The sequence below is a fragment of the Cydia pomonella genome, chromosome 4 (assembly GCF_033807575.1).
Source record: "Cydia pomonella isolate Wapato2018A chromosome 4, ilCydPomo1, whole genome shotgun sequence".
Taxonomy (NCBI): domain Eukaryota; kingdom Metazoa; phylum Arthropoda; class Insecta; order Lepidoptera; family Tortricidae; genus Cydia; species Cydia pomonella.
Window position 1 is genome coordinate 16,338,189 of NC_084706.1, and position 25,441 is coordinate 16,363,629.

Sequence of the window (25,441 nt, forward strand, 5' to 3'; positions counted from 1 at the left end):
ATGTGACGTTTCAGCAAAATATGTAGACTTATTTTATGCAGGGGGGGGGGGGGGGGGAGGGGGTGTTTACCTAGCATATTGTGAAGATTATTGTCGTATGGTTACTCTAACAATTACCAATACAACAATGGAGGTACTTGCAGATACTCTGAATTCTGATCTGACCGATACTTGACGATGTATCTCTTTGACTGCCTCGGCCCAAGTGAACGATCCTGCCTATCTATAATGTAAATTTCCCAGCTACCCCTGTATTGATCGGGGTAATGCAATAATGTTGCCTCATTAAAATTATTATTCAACTGCTCTTTAATGTAAACATAAATAAATCATGACAATATAGGTTTCTTTTCTCGATTTTTTTTAAAGGGCCTTACTTGTTTTCAGAATTAAGAGTAGGTAACCGGCCAATTCGCACGTTCAACTAACATCAAACCGATATTTGAATGATATAGGATTGGTATCTGTAATTCGAACGGACATCTCGTTCTCACTAATACATGTACGGACAAGTCAGAGCGAAAATGATATGATATCAATATCATTCAAATGTCAGTTTGATGTCACGTGCACATTCGAATTGGCCTCCACACCATAATAGGTACTAAACCTCCCAAAACCATTTTTTTATTTGGGATTGTCTGATATTCATTTAATAAAATTGGTCAAGTCACTGAACTGGATTGCTTACTGGAATGATTATAATTATTCCAATGATGTATGCAACATGTTCACATTATGCCAATAGCATTCCAGCGCTGTTGGATTCGATCACTGAACTCCAATGCCACTGGAATAGATGTGAACCGGGCATAATACGAGTACATCCAGACCAAAGAATATAATACTCACTAGGAGAAGAACAATAACTCCATACAAAAAAATGCCCCTTTCAAAAGTTCGTTTATACTAGTGGCGCTCTCTTTGTATCTCAGTACTAAAATTGACAACCGGTTTAGCCTGGCGGGTTTTGGTAGGTAGTGATCCAGTTCTAGCTAGCTAGCTAGTGGTTCTGGGTTCGAATCCCGGCGACGGAATTTCTTTTTGTATTTTTTCATTTTTGTTTTTGTTGGGGTGAGGTTTTTAAATTAGTATTTACTATTTACCAATTTAAAAAATATTATGATACATATTAATCAAAATCACAGGCATCCTTTGTCCTAAGAGATAATGATATCTATATTTTGAAGTTTTATCAATATAAAAGGTAACAATACAGTTTATTATCAAGTTATAAATATTTTTATTCCTATATATTAGGATCAAAAGAGCTTAATTCGTTCGAAAAACATACAATAGACAGGAAACAAGTCATTTTCTATACAAATTTATGTATCAGACGGGGCTTGTTGAACTAACTGTGACACTCCATATAATATCTACATACGTATATGAATTTTATTCAATGAGACCACAGGTCAGTAATTTCGGTTCATTATTGATGTGGGTACCAAATAGTTAACCTATCCTGTGCGTGTGATTATTATCTTTTCATTTTTTTAAGTCGTTATTTATGTTTAGGTCGCCTATTTTTAGCGCATGTTTTAATTCCCAGATTACCTTCGTAACAATAAATAGAAGTCATTAAAATCTTCATGATAAAAACAATTTTATATATATACATATACTATTTATTGCATTTAATATAGCTTTTTATATATCTAAAACATGATCTTTGGCACATCTGATTTTACTCCACAGTTGCATTTAGTGTAAATTGTAATCATAGCACATATATATATCAGCCCAGAAAACTAAAAATACATGAATATATGACAGACAAAGTTGTTATTACATCTATCCGATTGTCAGACACTTTCTGCTCCACAGCTCAATGCAGCGTTCTTGTTGATGGTCACTGGGAAACTACAACTAGTCGGAATTATGTGGCGGATCCGTGCCTTTTGATTTTGAGCCTTTCCAAGGAAATGATATGACGGCCAAGGATTATTTTCTCACGTTCACCCTCTAAAACAAAACAGTCACATTTTAAACAATACTATAACTTATGTCCCTAATTACTAACCTTGATAATAGCTACCAGAGTTCTAAATTGCCAGTTTTACATCTATGATGAATTTTGATTGTAATTTTGGATGCGATAGGGCGTCCGAGGGACTTAAGAGGGTGGTAAGATTAAATTTATGTATTTGGCAATAGTACACTTATTTTATTTATAGATTAAAATATTTCTTACCTTGAAATAATTGTTGTTTCTTAGTTTAGTACAATGGATTAAACTTTAACCAAGTCTGAGCGGAGATACTGTGCGGTGGATTTTTAATTTAAATTAATCAATAAATCTATTTCAAGAACATAAATCGTTATTTAATCATTTTATATGAAAACTGATAGTTTTGAAAATGAAAATAGTTTTGCGTCAATGACTTTGACAGCATTGACATTGCAGACTTTTGTCTATGTTCTAACCGGCCAGACCCAAGTGCAAGGCTTTATGGAGGGTATATGTGCCTCTGACCTCTATAGATTTTATGAACATAGACAAAGACAAACTAAAATAGGTAATAATTTATATAAAATAATAATAATTTACATATGGTAGTGTGACATAAATCAAAATATTTGATAAAAATGATTTTATTTGTTGCCAAAGTTGAATAGACAAAGTCAGATAGGAGCAATGTTGCTGTAACAAAATATTTTTATATTAATAACTGGTATCTATTTCCAGAATGTCAGACCACACATGCGCAATTATGAAGCGGCACGTCTTTCTAAGGAAGTCGACAGGCCTTGATCCAGACTGCAAGTTTTAAACGTCGAACCAAGGGCCCATTTCTCTAACTATATTAGGCTAATATTATTAGTGTGTTGTCATAGAAACCCATACGATTTGACAGTTTGTGGTCTAATAATATACTCTAATACCGTTCGAGAAATGGGCCCCAAAATTGCTCTCGTCAAACTGGGGTATGGGTATGGATAGGCTAAGATCAATTGTAGTATGTTATCGGATGTAAGCGACGACCATTACTGATAACGTGTTCGATCATCAGGCCAATTCGAACGTACACTGACATCAGGGTGCGTAAACATTGCCAATCGTTCACGCTCCGTAGTGTAGTTATCTCTCTCTCTATCACTCTTCTATATTACTGCGACAGACACAGTTGCATTTTGTTCGCTACGGTGCGTTAACGATTGGCTTCGTCGGTGGGAAACAAGCATACGGCCCGCCTAATGGTAAGCAGTCTCTGTAGCCTATGTACGCCTGCAACTTCAGAGGAGTCACATGCGCGTTGCCGACCCTAACACTCCGCACCCTCATTGAGCTCTGGCAACCTTACTCACCGGCAGGAACACAACACTATGAGTAGGGTCTAGTGTTATTTGGCTGCGGTTTTCTGTAAGGTACTTCCCCAGTTGGGCTCTGCATCTGGAATGACATCCGCTGTGCTGTGCTCTACCACACAAAGCGAGATGACATTCACGAGGCCCATACCTCTCTTTTGGACGTAGTTTAAAGACGTACCCGGGTTCTTCCTTGTCCACGCACCTCGAGTCCGAGTCCGAGTCTTTGTCTACGCACCGAGAACAGAATGATATTTGAATCATGTTATCTAGACACGCGGTACCGTGTCCAGCCAAGTTCAAAGAAAAACCGGACAAGTGCGAGTCGGACTCGCCCACCGAGGGTTCAGTACTTTTTAGTATTTGTTGTTATAGCGGCAGCAGAAATACATCATCTGTGAAAATTTCTACTGTCTAGCTATCACGGTTCATGAGATACAGCCTGGTGACAGACGGACGGACGGACGGACAGCGGAGTCTTAGTAATTGGGTCCCGTTTTACCCTTTGGGTACGGAAACCTAAAAAGGAACTGGCGACGCAACCGTGTGTAATATTACACGAACCATTTCGAGCTACTTTTGACCCCTTTTATAACAACGCCAATACATATAGGTACGAACATGTACGAGCAAAATCCACGATAACTGAATGACGTCAGTTAGATGTCATTCTGATATCACGAGATCGTCACGGATGGTGCCACACTCCGAGATTCCGAATACAAATCTTTAACAAAAACTCTTAATAAATATTAAAATAACATTCAATAGAATTACTTTTTCGAACATGATCGTGGCCCATTTTACTCGGAATCCCGAACTGCCCCGAATGTATGTAATATCAGGCTCCTACCATCTTTTTCGGCTGAATAAAATGCTACTAATCGCACGCTTCTCATCAAAAACATCGATACCTCCTCCCCGTACAAAATGTTCTCTCAACCTCCATAAAAGCTGAGTACCTACCTATCTACAGAGTAGTGTCGTGCCAATACACAACATATCACGACGATGGGCCGAGAGGAATTCAGAACATGGTAGACTCAACACTTTTTTGTATATAAATGTAAATATTTGTTTGTTTTCATGTTTGTTACTCATTACGCAGAACAGCTGAACGGAATTGGATGAAACTTAGTACAAAAGGTAATTTGGATTATTATATGAGACGTTGTAACGAAACAGTGTTATTAAGAACAATGAAGTTTCATGACAACCAACTCAAATTCAAGAAGTTTTTTTTTCAATGCTTGAAAACAATACGGGTACGCGGTAGTTAAAGTTCGGAAACATATTTTCGGCAAGTGACGTATCTAATATTATTTAATCTATGATGGTGGACCGAGACGGAAGTCGCTCATATATCCTGCACAAGTGTCAGATGGGAGCCATTTGGGACATTCGCAGTATTCACACTTCTTACTGTCTTGTTCCATTTGAACCATACGTAAGAAAAGCGCTGATGCCATTTGGATGGGAACCAGCCCATTCGCGTTTTAAAAAGAAACAAATCTGAAATGAATGCCTCTTTATTTATGAACGGAAAATAATCAACCGACCTCAAAACGAAACCGACCTGGAGGCCATGGCTTGGATCGTAGATTAGGAAGGAGAGAAGATTGCTCTCAGAATTAACCACCAGAAAAGAGAAAAATCTCCTAATGAAAAGGTATCAGCACATCAGCGTCAAAAGAAAAGATGTTCGAATCCAAAATGCCCTAAGATGCTCTTTAAGCGGATTAGTAGACTGATCAAGTCGAGTCTATAAGTCAGTAATTCGATTTTGATATATGGGTAAGTTTCACACTTGGAGTCTGACTCGAAAAAAAGAGAACGAGCTCTTAGTAACGAAGACGAAATTCTGGCGGAAGATTCCGAGACCTATCAGAGATGAAGATTGTTGGAGGCGTAGGAAAAATAAGGAGCTAGAGAAGTTAGTTGCTTCGCTGGCTCAGTCACTTGGACAGGACGGGAGAGAATCGAGCTCTGAGAAGATATACCGCTGGAGTGAAGAAGCCTTGAAAGACCTGTATGCCCTCGGAGTATCCAACTAGCGTGGAGATGCGCAGAATAGGGCAGAGTGGCGTTCTCTTGTGTCATGATTCATTTTGGGTCACTGAGCCAGTGGAGTAAGTAAGTACTTATTGATTTCATAGTGAGTATTTCATTGGTAATGAAACTGATAAAGACATGTAGATGAATGGACTCGAGGTGAGGCACTAGATGTTTTTCCAAATGTGCACCAGTTAATACATATATAACCCTCCTTAGTGAGTATGGTTTTAAAGATAACATTATGTTAGCTACATATTACAGTAATCATTTAAAATTGGTTGAGGTAACGTTATTTTTGTGTTTGCTAAATTATCCGTATATTCGGATATTTTGAGTTGTATTATTCGAATGTTTTCGGATAGTAATATTTCTGGCGCATATTCGAATAATTTGAATATCCGAATATTCGGATTGCAAACCCACGTATATAGAGGCATGACAAGGGTAAAACATGCAGACTTTTAAACAGTGGGACGCAACAGTTGTCAACATGTGCGTTGCAAATAGCTCTTGACACATTTTTTTCTGAATTTTGAAAACTCTATCCACATCACATACTTACCGAATAATCAGTATAACACACATACAATTCACTGAAAGTAGTCCTATTAGTACAATTGCTAGTAAAACCCTCTTCCTCCTTGTTCCTTCTGTCCTAAATATCCTAGCTTTTAGACCCCGAACTGTTTCTGAAATCCTTATTACAGAGGAACCCTCTCACATGCTCACACAGGGAATAAAGTTCAAGTCAGGAGTGATTTAGACTTTTACAACGCCCATTCGCTGGAAGTGTTTTAAATTAGTTTTAGTGCGGAAAGAAATACTGACATTGCCTTCTGAGACTAGGAATGTGTGCTAGTAGTCTGCAGTTGTTATATTGTCAGAAACAGACAGCAGAACAGCAACAGGCAACAGAAGCGATTCATGGAAATCGCAGTACTGTGTTTCAGAAATTTAATAATTCATAAGGTCTGCAAATCTGGTCTGTCTTGGGTGTCCGTAGCAATCTAAGACTTAAACAAGGTTATGACAACTTTGCTACACATTTAACGTTACAGAAATAACTTTTGTAACAAAATAAAATGACCGAATGCTCTAGTGACCGAATGCCCAGGTTATGTCTACGTAGATTTTTTGTATTCAATTGCTGCCTTTTTCTAGAGACTACAATTGCTGTCCAGTAGGCATCTGTACTGAACATTTATATATAAATATAATAGTACATTATTACACAAGTTGACTAAAGTTCCACAGTATGCTTAATAAGGCTTGTGTTGCCCACAACATTTTTTGTTACAAGTCCCAACTTGTGGGTACTTAGACAACGATATACTAATATAATACATAAATATTTATAAATACTTAAATACAAGAAAACACCCATGACTCAGGAACAAATATCCGTGATCATCACACGAATATTTACAGTGCCACGCTTATATTTGCCCTTACCAGGATTTTAACCCGGGACCATCGGCTTCATAGGCAGGGTCACTACCTACTAAAGCATAGTTCATATAGAATTGGTACGCACTAGAAGATTGTTATTTTTTTAAGTTATAAAAATAAAAAAGTTATGAGTGGTGAATTTTAAATAGTAATGTATTTAGCTTTCAAATATGTATACGTTTAAAAGAAAATCTCTGTTACGGGGTTAGTATCACGGGGTCTAATTAGCAACTCGTCTATAGGGCTACTCGTCTAAGTCGCAGCTGGTCTACATCACCTTCGTCTAAATATCAATTGGTCTAAAAAGCAGCTGGTCTACAATTTTCTAAGTAGCATCTCGTCTAAATAGCAATTGGTCTAAAAAGCAGCTGGTCTACTCTTTCTAAGTAGCAAGCATCTCGTCTGAGTTGCAATATTATTAGTCTTTCTGATCAACTTTTATTAAAGGAGCAAACCTGCCAACCCTGAAATCTCATTAAAAAAATTACCTGCTTCATACATTTCGTCCGATCAGAAGTCGACATCATCTTTATCGCCTTGAAAATAAAGGTGTTGTTCCGATATTTGTCACCCACCTCCACAGCTCCGAAATATCTGATGGCGACTGTACCAGGTGATCAGGTAGGCCATACTGATCAACTTTTGTTATGGCACTAAGCCTGAAATCTGAAAAAAATATTGGACCCCCAATACAAAATGTCGACTTCTGATCGGACGAAATGTATGAAGCAGGTAATTTTTTTAATGAGATTTCAGGGTTGGCAGGTTTGCTCCTTCAATAAAATTTGATCAGAAAGACTAATAATATTGCAACTCAGACGAGATGCTTGCTACTTAGAAAGAGTAGACCAGCTGCTTTTTAGACCAATTGCTATTTAGACGAGATGCTACTTAGAAAATTGTAGACCAGCTGCTTTTTAGACCAATTGATATTTAGACGAAGGTGATGTAGACCAGCTGCGACTTAGACGAGTAGCCCTATAGACGAGTTGCTAATTAGACCCCGTGATACTAACCCTATTTTCCGAGCAAAGCTCGGTCTCCCAGATATTAGTAAATATGTATCTATCACTAATGCAAAAAAATATTCACTGCTGTCCAGACTTAAAAAAAAACCGGTCAAATGAGAGTGAATTTAACTCGCGCACCGAGAGTTCCATACAAAATTTAATTATTTCAGCCAACTATAAACAAACAAGATTTTCGATCATAAGTATACCAAGTATACTACTATACTTGTGCACTGCGCCATCTAGATCGTCAGCTTGGCTTACTAATTTGCGCGACCTAATAGTACGTACTAAGTACGAAAGCATGTTGTTTTTTTAGGGATAAATCATTAAGGATGACTCACGCCAGAACCGCGCGCCCGGATCCTGCTGCCGACACTTCGTTTTCTATGACGGGTGATCGGTGACCACTTGATGCTTTCTACAGAAAACAGTACCCCTAGTGTAACCTTGATCGACATCATAACGTGACGAACGCGTTTGCGTTAAGTCTCATTTTGTATAGGATTTTGAGTTTCCAAAACGTCCCGCTTGGCGCGCTCTTTCGAAATCCAATACAAAATGAGACTAAACGCAAACGCGTACGTCACGTTTGGAAATCGAATTTATTTACACTAGGGGTACTGAAGTGTCAGACGTATCGGCCCGAAACCGGACAGTTCCAGTGAGTCATACAATTCCAAATTTAAAATCGATAGCGTAAGTACGTTAAACTAGCCAACTTTGCATCCAGGGTTATATTTGCCCAAAAACACATATTTAAACAAATTGTTTCACGTAGATAAATGTATAACAAATGTAGTATCACTATTATATCTAGTAGAAAATAAATTATATTTGTGTCAAAACTATATAACCAGGGGTCGGACAAAAAGTGCGGATGACGTCAAACCACTTATAGGATGATTTCAAATAGTATTTTTGATTTTCATAAATAATTATCACTTATCATTTATCAACCTCTTTATTAAACGATATCGCCACTTGAAATGAGTAAGTACGTTTTTGACTGACACATTGTCAATCAGATGAACAATAAATTGACTTCGTTATTGTTTAGCTATTGTATCTTCACGATTATATTTAGCTAAAATTTATATTTACTAATGTATAAGAAAACGCTCTAAAATGTCATCTTTACTCGAATATTGTGGCAATCCCACAGACTTGTTCTTACTAATTTCAAATAATTATACCTTATGGTAACAAGTTTCGTGAAATTTATTTTATTCACTACATCACCCTACCACCTGTATTATTAATTCCATGGATTTATTTACGATTATTTTGTTACTTCATTAATACTGCTTTGTTACTACATGTCACACGGAAGTTTAAATACAAACTCAAACATCATCCTGTGTGCAAGATTACGTCATTTTTACGTCATCCGCACTTTTTGTCCGACCCCTGTATGTAACAAACATATGCTTAAGTTGACTTGGGAATTTCCAGCTAGTTGTCAAATATATGGTATATTTTTGCAGGCAAAAAAATTGTTCAAAAATGAATGCAAGTATAAAAAAAAAGAAAAATCTTTGACAAATATTTCCAGGTTTCAGGTAAGTTTAAAATATGAAGCATAAAATATTTTTATTTTGGTTTAAACTAAAAAGGTCTAAAGACACAAAAGTTTTGACGGTGGGCAATGTAATCCGGTAATTTACAGACCTATGAATGAAAACATTGCCGACTCCAAAAAACGGCTTAGGGTTGTCACACTCGAATAATTTACCCAACTGCGCAAATAAAAGAAGGTAATGTTTGCACACCAAAATAACATTATTCATATGCCCCTAAAACGAAGCTTTCTTTTAGAAATAAGTCGAAAGGTTGTACGAAGTAATTTCCTGCTAAGTTTTATTCAAAGAAAATTCAGGAAAAAAATACTTGTAGAATCTTTTTACAAATTATTGGATCACAAATACACTATCTACCCAACCACAATTTTTTTTTGTAAACTCTTATAAGCTTTTGAGCCATATTTCTAGAAGAAGGCTTCGTTTTAGGGACATAGTATCATGTATCATTTTTGTGTGGAATTCAATAAGCTTCCGTAACATGAAACTCATAGATTCTGAGAAAAATAAAAGAAACAAAAAGACGTATACTTCTCAAGAGGGCGCCTGATCCTCGTGGTCTCCAAAGCTCGAATTTTTAAGAACGTTAACATGGATCCCAAAGATTGTATGTGTCAAATTTGATTACTGTCACCTTTGTTTGAATTTCATTTAAGACCTAAAATTTGTTTTTGCAATCACAATATTTAGCCCTAAACATTTTTACTCAGTTAATTTTAGTAAATTTGTATTGCATAGCACTCTTGTACCAAATACGGATCTACTGATGTCTGTTTTATTGAAATCCGCTCAACAATTTAGGTACTAGAAGAAAAAATACGATTTAATATTCGTCGTCCTCTCAAGGCGGCTCTACTGATTTTTCTTTAATAAAACAAATGTAAACAGGTAAGGAAGGGCAAGAGGAATCTACCAATATGTCATTTTAAAAAAATCCGGCCAGTATCCTAAGCTACAGGGTGTTCTGAATCATCAGTACTTAAACCCCCGTAAAATGTTGATATTGGGGTAGATCATGTACAAATATATAATTATTATAGACAAAAGTGTGATTCATATTCCTAGGAGTTTCCTATTAAGAGAATGTCCCCTGGAAGCAGTATAACCACTAAACCTAGATTTAGCAAGTATTTTGTATAACAAGATGCATTTTTTCGCAAAAATTTCTGGAACTTTTTTGTGTAGAATTTAATAAGCTTTAATGTTTCTTACACCATATTTTCATAGAGAACTTCGATTTTGAGTAAAACGCGAATTTCTCCAGGATGGTACACATTTTCCAAGATGGTTGCGATTCCTAGAGGTCCTTCTTCTTCCTTGCGTTGTCCCGGCATTTATTTTGCCATGGCTCTTGGGAGCCTGGGGCCTGCTTGACAACTAATCCCAAGATTTGGCGTAAGCACTAGTTTTTACGGAAGCGACTGCCATCTAAACTTCTAACCCAGAGGGTAAACTAGGCCTTGTTGGGATTAGTCTGGTTTTCTCACGATGTTTTCCTTCACCCAGAAGCGACTGGTAAATATCAAATGATATCTCGTTTCGAAAAACTCATTGGTCCGAGCCGGGGTTTGAACCCAGGACCTCCGGATTGCAACTCGCACGCTCTTACCGCTAGGCCACAAGCTCTTATGGAAATGAATTAGAACGCATCTGTCCGTTATATCCTTACCATCCCTAACTAATAGGAATAATCACACGACTATTTATTATGTATGTACCTAGGAGATATTGGAAGGGTCCTTCAGTTGAAATGATACACCGAGCTAGCTCAATCGTGTGTATTTCGGAATTGACATACTAAATGTTAAACCACACAAACCATACATACATACATACAAATAAATGAATCTTAGGAGAAAATAAATATATTATTTATAACAGAATATACTAGTATTTAGATAAATATACGAGTCCTTAAAGAATTGACTAGAGTTTTCTCCTACCTAATTAAAACAGCCCCTACTGAATCAGACTGTACGAGTATAATATATATCGAGTGTTTTGAGTATCTGTAGCACAGCCGCAGAAAGGGACCTGTGTATACAGAGTGATTTCTGGGTCGTGATCCAGAACCACTTTTTATCATACGGTAGTATTTGATTGGAAAAAGATAATTAGTTTGATTTTTATCATTTTTCAAGTAAAATTAATCTTATACGAAGTAATCATGGTCACCCTATGACTTTTGACATACGCTGTATAGAAAGCGACAAGACGTCACATTGAGTAGGGTGACCAAACTGTATGCATACATTTTTTTTCTATTTGTCATCTGAAAAATAATCATAATTATTGGTGATAGACTCATCTTTGAATTCTGTGTGATGTCTTGTTCTCTTGCTCCACGACCCCGAAATCACCCTGTATACGTACGCAAACATTACACGTGTGTGAAAATTTAACTGTGACGAGTGGCACTGAATATTCCGTATAGTTAAAAGACTTTCTGGCTCAAAGTCAACTTTGATAGAAGCGCCTGTTCTTCGACGCAGACAATGTCGGTATTAAACATGCTTTACAACAACATGTTAAGTACCTACAAATTATTTATGTCGGCATTATTAAAGTTTAACAAAGCGCCTCGTTTCTTATATCTGGATTTGAGTGCAGCCTTAAGTTAGAAAGAGGCTGATCTAATTATAAGGCTGTTAAAATATACAAATTTCGAGTACCAATGTATCTACGAAACCAGACCTGGGCCATTTAACTTTTTGTTGTACACTAACTACAAACATGCACATACAAAGACTGTTTGTATGCAGGGGGGTCACCTCTCTCTGCAGCTGACTGTACATAAGTTTTTGACACCTTTTTTAATGCATATTTTAGAGCATTACTTGAATTTTCTGTTCACATGGGCACAAAATTTTTAGTTACCATACACAACCTGCTGAGGGTATAGATAATATAGATAATTCCACGGTGCACCTACTAGTTTTTTTTTAGTTATAAAAAAGATTACTTAGTTTCTTTCATATCAAAATTCCCTTACGTACCTATTAAGTATTGAAAAAATGAAATCTCGTTCCATCAAAGGATCATCCAACAATGGGACGCATGCGAGATGTTGACCGATATTGAATTTCATTATGTAGTAAAAGCCTGGATCAATGATTAATGTACTCGTATAGAAAATGAGCACAAGCAAAATTTAATAATCAAAAGATAGGTACTATTTAATTCAAAGATACGTACCATTCATTTTCTTACCTACTCATGTCCTCCACAATTTCAATACTTAATTCCGAATTTTTAACAAATATCTTGAACTTACTTTTTGCAATCTGTTATCTTGCTGGTGTTATTTCATTATAAATCCCAACAGAAAGAGCTTTACATACTGAGTTTCATTAATAGATAAATATCACCACTTCTGATCTATTTAATCCAACACAATTCGCGTGAAACGAGGCTTTTGCAATCGCTTCGTTATTCCATGTCAACAGTCAACGTAACGTTCATCGAATGTAGCAAAACCAATTGAAATTAAATGATGTTAGAACACAAAAAAGGGAATTTTTATCTTTTATTTTACATACATGCATTTTTTTCTCATATAACAGGACCTCGGTAATTGGGACATATTTTATGTATTCACGACTAAACTCAAATTCCTTAGGTCACCATCATCGTACCAGTTTTCCAGCAAGTTGTCACTAAAACAAGTTGTAACATGCATAAAATACGTAATTTAATATTCCTATTACCATTTGAGTTCTAGTTCAAAGAGTAAAGTAAGTGTCCTAGTTTCCCCTCTTTAATAGAAATAGCCCTAAGGTATGTGTTGCGCAAACAGTTCAGATTAAAACGATACTCCACTTTACGTATACACCTAGGTAGGGAGGTAATACCTACAAATGGGCTAATCTACTCCCTACTAACACCCTGCAAAATTATTAAAGTTCCGTCTGTTATTACTACTAAACTTTTTCAATATATTCCCTTTACGTCTATCATTAGGACCGTGAGGAGCAGCCGCTGCTGAATGTCTCTACGATATTCAAGGAAATATTCAGCTCACCAGCTCTTTTAAATACTCTGTCGATATTTTCAAAGTAGCAATATAAGAGTATTTTATTATTTACAGGAAAACACACTTAAAATTATAACAAGACATACTAACAGTGGCTAAATTTTATGTTTAACTTTCACGCATTTTTAACTTTTAACTCCAAAGGTTATCAATTTGACCTTTTTTTTGTACTCGATTCATTATTTTTAAGAAATCCTGTAAAGCGGAAGGACAGCGCCGCCTTATTTTAAAAAACCGGTCAAGTGCGTGTTTGAGTACCGACTTCATACTTTATAAAAACCCATACTTACCAGCAAAAGGATGTATCTTCTCGGCACTTACTTGCGTCCTTTAAACAAGAAGAGAAGATTTTTGAAAAAAAAAAACTCATTAAGGAGTCAACCGATTGTGTACAAAACAATTTTCTTGGAATTTTTTTGTAAAATTTTATCTTCTGCATTTTTAAAATCCTTTTTTACGCCTGGTTCAAATATTACGTGTATTGGAGGTGACTTTATTTTCGACTTTTATTTAACCATACTTAGTATTTTTGATATAACCATACATTTAAACTCGACGTAGGTTTTAGTGCTATAAAACAATTCTTAAAGAGTTTTTTAATTAGTATTAACAACTATCGGAGCATAAGTTTTTGATTTTTTTTTCGAGTGACAATGTATTTCGTACATTATTATTTATTCTGTGATCAATGTGATCATGGTCACATATGAACGTTGTGACATCGCGTCATAAAAAACACACCAATTACTGGTAAAGGCCCTCTTGATTGTTGAAAAACGAATGAGAAAGTTGCATTTTATCCGCATGTGGGGCAAAGTAATCAGATGGAAATTTTGAATTGTTTCCTTATGTTAGCTAGTAGAATGGACTTTTAAATGATGATTTTGAATGATCATTTTTTTATTACGTTCATTTGGATTTGATTTCATTTGAATTTTTTGTTATTTCATAGTTAGTAATTTCCTCGTGTTGGTGTGGTGAAAATTTGTGTGTTTCACTCGGAGGCAAAGTTTGTTTAACCCTCGTGCATTGAAACCCTCGCAACGCTCAAGATTCCACTTCTCGAATCTTGGAGACTTTCACTTGCTCGAGTATTAACATTAGCACGAACGGTGAAACAACAACTTTGAAACAAATAACTATTAAAAGTCAGTGTTTTAAAAGTAAAACTCATTTATACCTCTGTTGATATGAAATAATGACATAATTTAAAAAAAAAGCTATAAACTCCTTTGGAAGTTATAGCCTCTTTTTCACAATCCATAACTCCCGCGGGAAAAAATAGGCTTTTGTCCTTCTTCAGTCTTTGAGTATAGACCATGGTCTATACTCAAAGCCTTCAGTATACCAGCATGAAATAAGATCTTTTTCGAGCAAGTGTGGAGAAAAACGTATTTAAACGATAACGAATCCTTTTAAATCGCTATCGCTGCCCCATGCTTTAGTTATAAATATGATTATAAGTGGTGCTTAATAGTTTATTGTACATTTATTTACAATCTCGCATCGCAGTAAGCCGAGATAAAAGTGAGACGTGTCGACGAGGCGGGTGTGTGTAAGTAGGTATGTAGCTTAGGATTTGCACTTACACTAGGTACTATACGAGCTCTTATCCTGAAGGAGTTAGCTCACTCGTCCGTGCGCGGAATAAAAGCTACGAGTAAGTTCCAATATACATTGTATTCACACGTATACATGTTGTTCAAACAAAAGTAGCGATGAATCAAAGCAATCATCATCATCATCACTCATCATTCACTTAAAATTTAGTCACGGCAACCCAGAACGGCAGTCATTTTAATAAAAATAAAATCTTTTTTTTTTTAATATAGGTACTATATATAGACTTCGTGACTCGTACGAAAAAAATGTCTATATCCTACTCTCGTTTATCTACTTTTAGTTAACAATTTATTATTTATTCCTGAGCTAAGGCCATTGGTGGAAATGTAATTTGTAAGTGATTTGGCTCCATTCGACTAACTTATATATCATTTATTTAGGCAACAATTAGTAAACTAGTATTTTTAGGCTCAAATAGTCTCTGCCACTAGTGCCACTACATCTACACCTACTACATACTAAACTACACTAACCATTTCAGTTATAAATAGCTGCATAATTCTAATTTGGGGATTTTCACATATCTTTTCTATATTATATACTCTGCTTATTTGGGGATTTTCACATATCTTTTTAGCTGAAAAAGTTTCTTGAATAAAATGTTATATGTACAATACATATTTAACTAAAAATATAATAATAGGTTTCAACGCTCGAGTCAAATCAATTCAAGTGCAAAATGACGAAACTCTAATTTTTATTTGCATGGAATCCCATTCGGAAATACATCGAAAACGTGCAATAAAAACGGGTGTAAATCATTTGACATGTTCATTGCCCACCGCTTTGAGATAAACGAAGGCAACTAAAAGTAATTTATAGCCGAGGAAACCGAAAACAGGCAAAAACAGATCCACGTCGGTTCACTGATTCGCAACTTGTAAGATAGGCATAGGTAGTCGCTGCAGCGGCGGTTGAATTTTGGCTGCTTGATGCCGATGATGATTATAAGGCGTATTTTAGCCGGAGTGTAAAAAGAAACAAGTCAACGTATTATAATTTGTGAAACGTTATGAATACTATGTACTTCTTAAAAAACCAGTCAAGTGCGAGTTCGTTTTACTCGCGCACCGAAGGTTCCGTACAAACTTTGAATTATCTCGTATAACTATAAAGGCGAAAGACTTTTGATCAGAAGTCCCTATAATACTAAGTATAATTGTGTACAGCGCCATTTATCGGTAAATTATCTAACTAATTTGTGCGATGTAATGCACGTATGTACGTTTTTCGAGGATAATTCTCTATCATGTGAACCGATTTCAAAAATTGTTCTTTTATTTGAAAAAAGTGTCTTTAATGTATCTCATAGAAATTTCAAGTACACGTATAAGTTGGTTAAACTGAATTCGGAAATGTTTTTTCTTAATTGAAAAAAAATTACCAAGATAGACCGATTCTATTTTCCCTGTGAATTGTATAGTAATATTAATATTGTGTAAAAAAAATATAATTTGTCTGGTAAACTTCGGAGACAAGGGTGGGGGAATGGTATTTTTTTCACATGGTCCTCCATAAATCAATTTTTTTTTCACTACGAAAAACAAATAAAAACATGTTTTGGAATGTACAATTTGAGCTCTTTCAAATGATAACCTATTTTACCTAGTCACTATACTTTGAAATTTTGCCCCCACTTCATATTGGGCATTTTCCATAGTTAGTAAAAAAAATGAAAAAAATACTTTCCATGTGTCTGGGGTAGCGTTGTTCTTAACTATTCCAAATTTAAAATCGATAGCTTAAGTGGTTCTTGAGATATTTAGTATTGTGACAGACAGATGGACGGACACAGTCGCACCATAAGGGTTCCTTTTGTACCTTTTTGGTACGGACCCTAAAAACATATTTAACTACTTACTTATATAATATAATTGAGCCAGACATAATCAAATGTGACTTCGATTTAACTCATAGTAACGGCATTAATAATGAAACATTAAAGAGAAAATTTTGAACTAGGGAACAAATCAAATTTGATTCATTTGTCCTTTTAATATATGACATGTATTTCACTCGTCATTTTTTTTCTCCAATCATAGACAGCATAGAACCATTTCTTTTAAAACAGATCGAATTAATGAAACGTCAAACTTAAGTTTATGACTCTGGTTTATGTGTTAGTTTTTAAAAACTGATGTTAGATACTTATTTTACACGATTTGTGGTCTACGTTTCATTATTGGTGCCACGTCCATTGGGGGTGTTTACATAACCTAACGTACATATTATTATATTATAGAATCTTTATTTCGAACCATGTAAGTCCCATATTGATTCCGATTAATTGACTCATCGTCCATGCAAAAAGAGATATCGTTTTTCCACTTTCCATTCTCCATGTTTTTTTAGTATGTTATTGACACAATGAAAAACTATGTACGTTTATAGGTGTTCCTTGTTTTCAAAATATGCAATACAATTTTTATTTTAAAGCGCAACCTATAAACCTAGACTACATTATGCTAAAGCGATCAAAATCAAAGTGATTTGTTAAGATATAGTTAGTGGAAAACGTTTTCTTCCGAAATAGAATTTCATAGAAAAATTACCGTTATTTCGCTAGGATCGCAACGCTTATCTTCAAAGAAAGAATTATCAAAGAATTATCTTCCCTCTTCAGTTCAAAAGCTCCAGATTGCTGTCCAATTACCTATAATATTATTCGTATGAAATATGTACCTGCGCGAAATGTTTTATGCTGGATTCAAATTGCCTACTACCTAGGTACTTACACAGGGTTATTCGGGCAGGATCAACCCTGCGCATTCAGGTAATTATAATAAGCAACTATTTCGTACCAGTGAGAGAAACAGTTTCGTCTTAGCGAGATAAACGTTTTTTTAACTATATTGTTTTATGTATGTAGTTTTATTGATATGATTGTAAACAATTTAATTTGTCGTTACCAAAAAAGTCAAACACAGGAGAAAGGTGTGACTTTTTACTTACATACGATTGTGACCGATCTATTTACAGTTACTGATTGTGCGAGTATAGGGTTGGTCCTGCTTAAGTGCTTACGTCTTATGTATCATCCTGTATGTATCGTTCAGTTATAAGCTTGCACTCAATAAATTCATTTGAAAACAGGAAATAAATAATATACATGTAGGTATTGCCACAATATAGAAGATTAAGAAAAAGAAATCATACAAACATAAAATAGTTTTTCAGCACACCGATGCGAGGAAAATACTAACTACGAAATACAAAAAAAATCCAACTCAAATCCAAGTGAAAGTAATAAAAAATCGATCATTCAAAATCATCATATAAAAGTCAATTCTACCAGTTAACATAAGGAGAAAACTCAAAATTTGCATTTGATCACTTTGCCCCTCATGTGGGTAAAATGCAACTTTCTCATTTGTTTTTGAACAATCAAGAGGGCCTTTACCAGTTGGTGTAGTGAAAAATATTGGACGCTATTAAAAGAAGATTTTGCTCAGCTTTTAGAAGAAACAAGGGACAAGAGTTAATAAATTTATGAAGTCAATAAATAAGATAGCTTTTATCTTTGTAGGTACTTTTACTATTCAAGGATTCTTTTTTGAGTATATCGCCAACCTACTAAAACATCAAAACTAATAATAAAATTGTATTGATGAGTTACCTCAAAGTATGAGTCTGCATCGTAATATGGATGCTACATAACCGTGGTACGCGTGTGGTAAGAGCTGCTTCTTCCGAGACTACATTTCGTACTCGATATAAAACGTATACAAATCGGTCAAGCCGTATACGCAAGTCATCAATATAACTTTTGCAATTCCAGAAACAGCCTAATGTTTTACCTAAGAATTTAGCTGATTATACTTTTTCAATTAGAGTATTGTTATATGCTAACTTCAAATTCATGGTGTTAATGGTGTTTAATTTATCGGATGTTCCGCTCACCGCACCCCATGATACCTATACTGACACTCTGCGTTGCTCAATAATTATCACCGTATCGCGATGACACTAGCTTTCTGAGCGCCATTCATGAACACACCGATTCGTTTTCTAAAAAAACCTTTCACCGGAGGCGAGTATCGAGCAAATGGAATGTGTCATGCTAGATATAGTCAGTAATGGCCTGACGTATTGCACGAGACATTAGGTATATGATGACTGCACCCTATACTAAGAGTATTTTGTATATATATTTTTGCTACGTCCTATAATGTAATATTTACCTAGATATAACTTTGGAAAGAAGATTACTATGAGAGTTTAGTACAGACATAGGTACAAATAGTAGATTGCTAACTAAGGGATGAAAGGCACTAATTTCTATCGAGGTAGTTTAATAGTTCGAGACTGAAGTTGTCCCTTTTACCCGATTTAAACACTCTATTTTTCATTTCGAATACGAGGAAAGTAAAATACATGCGCATTTTAAAAAAACCGAGGCTAAGTATAAACTTCAGTACGTCGTATTTCTTGAGGATACTTTAAATTAACAATTTATTTAGGTAAAAATATCGTTTACAGTACATATGGGGCTACTTTATAGCACTAGTGCGAGAAGTAGCATATTACGTTACTGTGTCGAACATTTAAAGGGCCATATGTACTGTAAAACGTTGTACGATACATGTGCGAATAGGTAATTCTCAACTCGTGTCGATTTAAAACACTCCCTTCGGTCGTCGTGTTTTAATTTATCGCCACTCGTTTCGAATTTCCTATTTTTCGCACTTGTATCGTAATGTACTATATTGGAATGGAATGGTGTGTTAATTATCAGAATGGAAATTGTACAACAAATCCATTTTAAACCAAAATTTTAATTGCTTGTCTTTCAAAAAAGGAAAAAAGGTACGCAGAAACATATCATTTTCTGCACACTTTTTTGAACAACAACGACCCACTTTCAGAGCATGACTTACTTTGACTTACTTGCATACATTAGATCCGTTATAAGTTTTATTATAACCAATAATTTTTTAACACGTTACGTAGTTACGTTTTACTTACCAAATAATCAAAAATCATTTATTATTAGGCAACTGGGTTAAAATTATTAATCATTGTCTTGTTTCTTGTGCTAAAAAAATGTGACGGAATGGAGCTTTTTGTATGAGATCTTTAGTTTCTAATTTTTCTCATGTAAAATTATTATCTACAGAAAGACATGCAATAGCGCTCGGCTTTTTTACTTATTTCATAGTAGACGGAATACAAGCGTGACAGTGACATTGGTCACAAATAAGACAACTAAAGCCATTTTGATCCAACTAAGGCCCATAGACGGGTTAGTATCACGGGGTCTAATTAGCAACTCGTCTATAGGGCTACTCGTCTAAGTCGCAGCTGGTCTACATCACCTTCGTCTAAATATCAATTGGTCTAAAAAGCAGCTGGTCTACAATTTTCTAAGTAGCATCTCGTCTAAATAGCAATTGGTCTAAAAAGCAGCTGGTCTACTCTTTCTAAGTAGCAAGCATCTCGTCTGAGTTGCAATATTATTAGTCTTTCTGATCAAATTTTATTGAAGGAGCAAACCTGCCAACCCTGAAATCTCATTAAAAAAATTACCTGCTTCATACATTTCGTCCGATCAGAAGTATCGACCCCCAATACAAAATGTCGACTTCTGATCGGACGAAATGTATGAAGCAGGTAATTTTTTTAATGAGATTTCAGGGTTGGCAGGTTTGCTCCTTCAATAAAATTTGATCAGAAAGACTAATAATATTGCAACTCAGACGAGATGCTTGCTACTTAGAAAGAGTAGACCAGCTGCTTTTTAGACCAATTGCTATTTAGACGAGATGCTACTTAGAAAATTGTAGACCAGCTGCTTTTTAGACCAATTGATATTTAGACGAAGGTGATGTAGACCAGCTGCGACTTAGACGAGTAGCCCTATAGACGAGTTGCTAATTAGACCCCGTGATGCTAACCCTCCCTGTATGTGTCCGTGGTACCCACGTAGGTACCTAGAATCTGCAATCCCAGACGCTGGCTTTCGTTATTTGTTTTCAGCAATTTCAGCTCCGTGGAGTGTCACGTTGTTTGACTGTTTGCGAGCAAACACAACCCGGCTCGTTATTTCAACGCAACAAACAAACGTGGATTCGCAACTCGAAGTTTTCAAGACGCTGTAATATGAAAAATATATAGTATGTAATACAATACAATACAATACAAATACTCTTTATTGCACACCTCAAAACAGAAACAGTACAAATAATACAACACGTAAAGAAGAGGTAAACAACAGGCGGTCTTATCGCTAAAAAGCGATCTCTTCCAGACAACCTTTAGGTAGCGGAATTAAAAAAAAATGTTGTGTCAGTAGGTGTTCCAGATGCAATAAAAGAAGTCTAGCACAGAATAATAGTAAAGTAAGTAAGTAATACAAGTACACCTAAGTTTACAGTTTACCTGATACCATATTTATAAACGTATCACAAATAAGTAGGTTACGTATAGATTATACTTCTTTTTGATAAGTTTTTAGCAGTTAATTACATTGTGCAATAAGGGAAATATTAGGCAAAATTGATACAGATAGTGAAATTGAAGCAAAGCATTTTCTTGTCATAATGTCTTTCAGTGTGTATACATAATGGTATTTCAACAATAAAAAAATGCACCGTAAGTTGTACCTACTAAGTATTTTTTAGACAAAATTTCTAAAAAAATCACAATCGAATCTAAACTCCGAAAACCAATCGTATACCTTCTATTGTTATGCTTTATGACCATCGTTCGTGATACTTTTCCTTTTAAATTCATTATAAATTAATTAACTCATTTGAATCAAATTGATTAAATCGTTTTAACTCATCCCGTTTCGACATAAAAATGCCATCAGTGGGTACAAAAAAGAACGAAGTCTGCTCTAGCGCACAATTTCAATCGAGTACTTACTTTAGAAGTTTTTGTTTCACGTTGGCTTTTATTGAATTTACCATCAGACTAACAAACTGAAAAGGTACATTTCTTCGGGTTCAATTGTCATAAGCGCTTTAACACTCGTCTTCTTAGCTTTATTTATACTTACATAGAACACTGATTTGGATTTTGGATATCAGCAAATGTGATATTCCTTAATCCTAAACGTACGGCTTGCACTATATCTATACAGTAGACAAAACGTAGATAATGTGGAAGGTAAGATTAGGGATGCAATATATGTTTGCTATGAGGGACCTGATTAACTCAAAACAACAGTAAAATAATTAATAATCAGTTCAAGCCCAGTTCATAAATAATAATACATACCTAAATATTGCAAGTACGTCAGTGGAACGTCGTATACCAAAAAATCGAGTCGCGCCTCCATTGTCACAAGCATATGATATTATATGCACGAAAGCTTTGAAAAGGGAATTCAGTGAGCTACGTTAGCAAGGGTGCTGCTTCCACCAGGGTAATTGCGCTCTTAAATCGAGAGTAGTGGTAACTGGTCTCAAGGTTCTTTGTATATCATTTTTTAGCAACGAAAACTAGTACCAGAAATAGATAACTCGTATGTTACGTAAATGTTCATGCCAAGTTACATGTAATTTAAGCATATGGTTTTAAATTGAGATCGTAACAATTTCAGTTGTATGGGAGCCGTTTTTTGGCGGCGGGTTCGTGTGGCTCGCATGCTATCTACAGGAGGCCTGGGGGCACAGGGGAGGGGGACAGTTATATTGGTTCTCCTAACTAGAGTGTTTGAATATGTACACGTCGTTACGTCAGGGCAGGTGGTGAGCGACCTGCCGTCCCCCGCCTTGAAAGCATACTACTTTTTATTTTGTACAGGCTTATGTGCATATTAGGCTACTAACGATATTTTGGACCTGGGTATCGAAAGACGCTGCTAAATAAAAAACTGTATAAATAATTGAAAATATGTTTAATTAAAAAAAATTGTTACATAAAATTAAACTATTGTAGATACTTTCTGAATACGCCTGTACTGGATGCACATGGAGTTTAGTGCTAGAAGGTCGGGAATTACAAATTTCTAAATACGATTACTTATTTAAATTGTCTTTAGTTTACGAATAAATTATTTAAGAAAGTTTTTTTTTCATTCGTAAAATTAATAATCAGTCTTTATAGAAAGTGTACTCTGGAATTATGTAACGAAATACTATAATAAACTTGTTCCAGCCAAGGGGCTGGAGTAGATTGAGCTGCGAATAATAATTTCGTGAAAAGCACCTATATATGGCTATGTAGGAAGGCCTATGAATAAAAATTTCGTGAAAAACGAGCACAGTTAGTATTTTAAACAATGCAATCATAAATAAATGAGTTCTACTACTAATCAAAAATAATCACATTTTGAAAAAAAAAAAGGCTAACAAATAAATAGTATCAAAACTGTTATCTATCAAAGTATCAAACGGGAGGCGATGATTGAAAAGATTTTCTTCTGCGTATTCATGTGACCAGCGACGGTCTTTGCACCGCGATACAACCGGCTTATGATTTTTAAGTTCACAACAGTATCTAAAATACCATCTGACAGTTTTTATCGGGAGACGATAAATGAAATTTTTTTTTACATGTTCATGTGACTAGCTGACGGTCTTTCTACCGTGATACAACCGGCTGAAGATTTCTTTTATTCACAATAATATTTCAACTATCTGAAAAAGTATCAAATGGGAGGTGATGTCATTTTTTTATGTGTTTTGGTTGCTACCATTGCTCAACTCACCAACGGAGCGGCAACTGACGTCCACGAGAGTTCATCATATATCGCCGTTATTTACTACACGAGTTATAGTCTGGGACGAGATTGGTTATGAAAATCTGTTCGTGGCTCGCAGTCTATGAACAAAGCGTGTAATTTAAGTTAAATTAGGTATGTAGTGAAGTGTTTATCAAAATCACCCCAGGAATTAAAGTAACCCACGGTCCAGGAAACTAATAGAATTACTTTGGATGTTTAATATCTTAACTAAAAATATAATATCGTAGTTTTTTAGGAAGCAACAAAGTCTAAACTTTTAGATCCAAAAAGGTGCTTAAAATAGCAATTTTAAGCGTTGCAGTCAAAGTCTTGTTCTTTAGACTATGTTGTATCAGTTTTTATCAAAAACCGATTTTCGGTAAATTTTGCCACTTTCGACTAAACTGCCCGTAACGCGGAAACTAGAAGCGACCAAGTGGGACCTTTTCACATTTGACGGTCACACAGACTTGGTCACATTTTTTCTTTGAAATCAAACCAGTATAGCTTCATTTTTATTAATGTGTTTTCTGAATAAATGAAAAAAACTAGCTAGCAAGTCTTAACAAGCTGTACATATAGCCATATTCTACATGGCTCTTGCTCTAAGTCGTTTATGACACACTCGCGTGCGGCGCCATGTTAAAACGCCAACGAACCGTGATTTCAAAGACAGACATAAATCTTTTGTTGAGCCAGCAGTTTATAAGTTGAGCGCTCCATTATGGAACTTTGTTGTCTTATTCTGAGCCGCCAAGTTTGTATCCCTTCTGAAAACATTGTATGTAAACCTCGAATATTCAGAGTGTTGTTAGTTTCATTCTTAAAATTACCATTAATGACATTATGTACTCAATTTCATTACCGTTAATTCCGTTCCCGTAACTTTAAACATGCATGAAATATTGCGCGCTAAAAATACTTTTAATTTATCGAGTGTACATATAAGACATTTACTTAAGCATGTCATTGATCTTAATTAGGTACTCTTTTAAAGTAGCAGTAATTGCTTACGCCGACCAGACATCGAAGCTCGAAACAGAATATTCGTTATTATACTTACATCATCTTAAGGTGTTACTTGATTTATTACTGTCACAAACATAATTATTGTATACATAACTACCTCTTATTTGTTCAATTTCTTATCTCATTTATTTGCTAATTCAAAAAGCAGCTTTAAGTTATGTCACCCGAAGTTCGTATTTTATCTCACGCATAAATTAAATATGATCTTCAGTAGCTATTACTAGGTAATTATCAGACATGGAGGGCGATTCGAACTTTAATCTTGTTATAAAACGGTTATTTATATAATATGCATACCAACGAAAACCACTTGTTAAAACTTGTTGATGGGGAACTGGAGTCCATTGTAATGACATGCTTTTTATTAGTTTCTGAGCTTGTTTTGTGGAATTCGATTATTTAATAAATTTCTCAAGTACGATCTTTTTGCAGTCGAGTCGGTTAAAGGCCTTTTCACCTTAGTAGTTCGAACAACGGTACTTTGCTTCTTAAAAACTGTGAGCAAAATCGCTTATTGCTCACTTAATGGGAAAAAATGTCATATAAGTGACCTTTATATTCTAATATCATTTCAACGTGCGTATTAGGCTCCAATACAAGTTCGAAATATTTCGATTCTGTTCTCTCTGTCCCTTTTACGTCATTAGCAAAATGAAAGAGACAAAACAATCAAACGTAT

General features: G+C 35.3%; 1 protein-coding gene across 1 annotated transcript in view; it reads right to left on the bottom strand.

Moving 5' to 3' along the window:
* LOC133517168 (CD151 antigen-like) overlaps positions 1 to 25,441 on the bottom strand; it is a 303,900-nt gene that overhangs the window by 246,607 nt on the left and 31,852 nt on the right. The gene's annotated exons all lie outside the window — the stretch shown is intronic.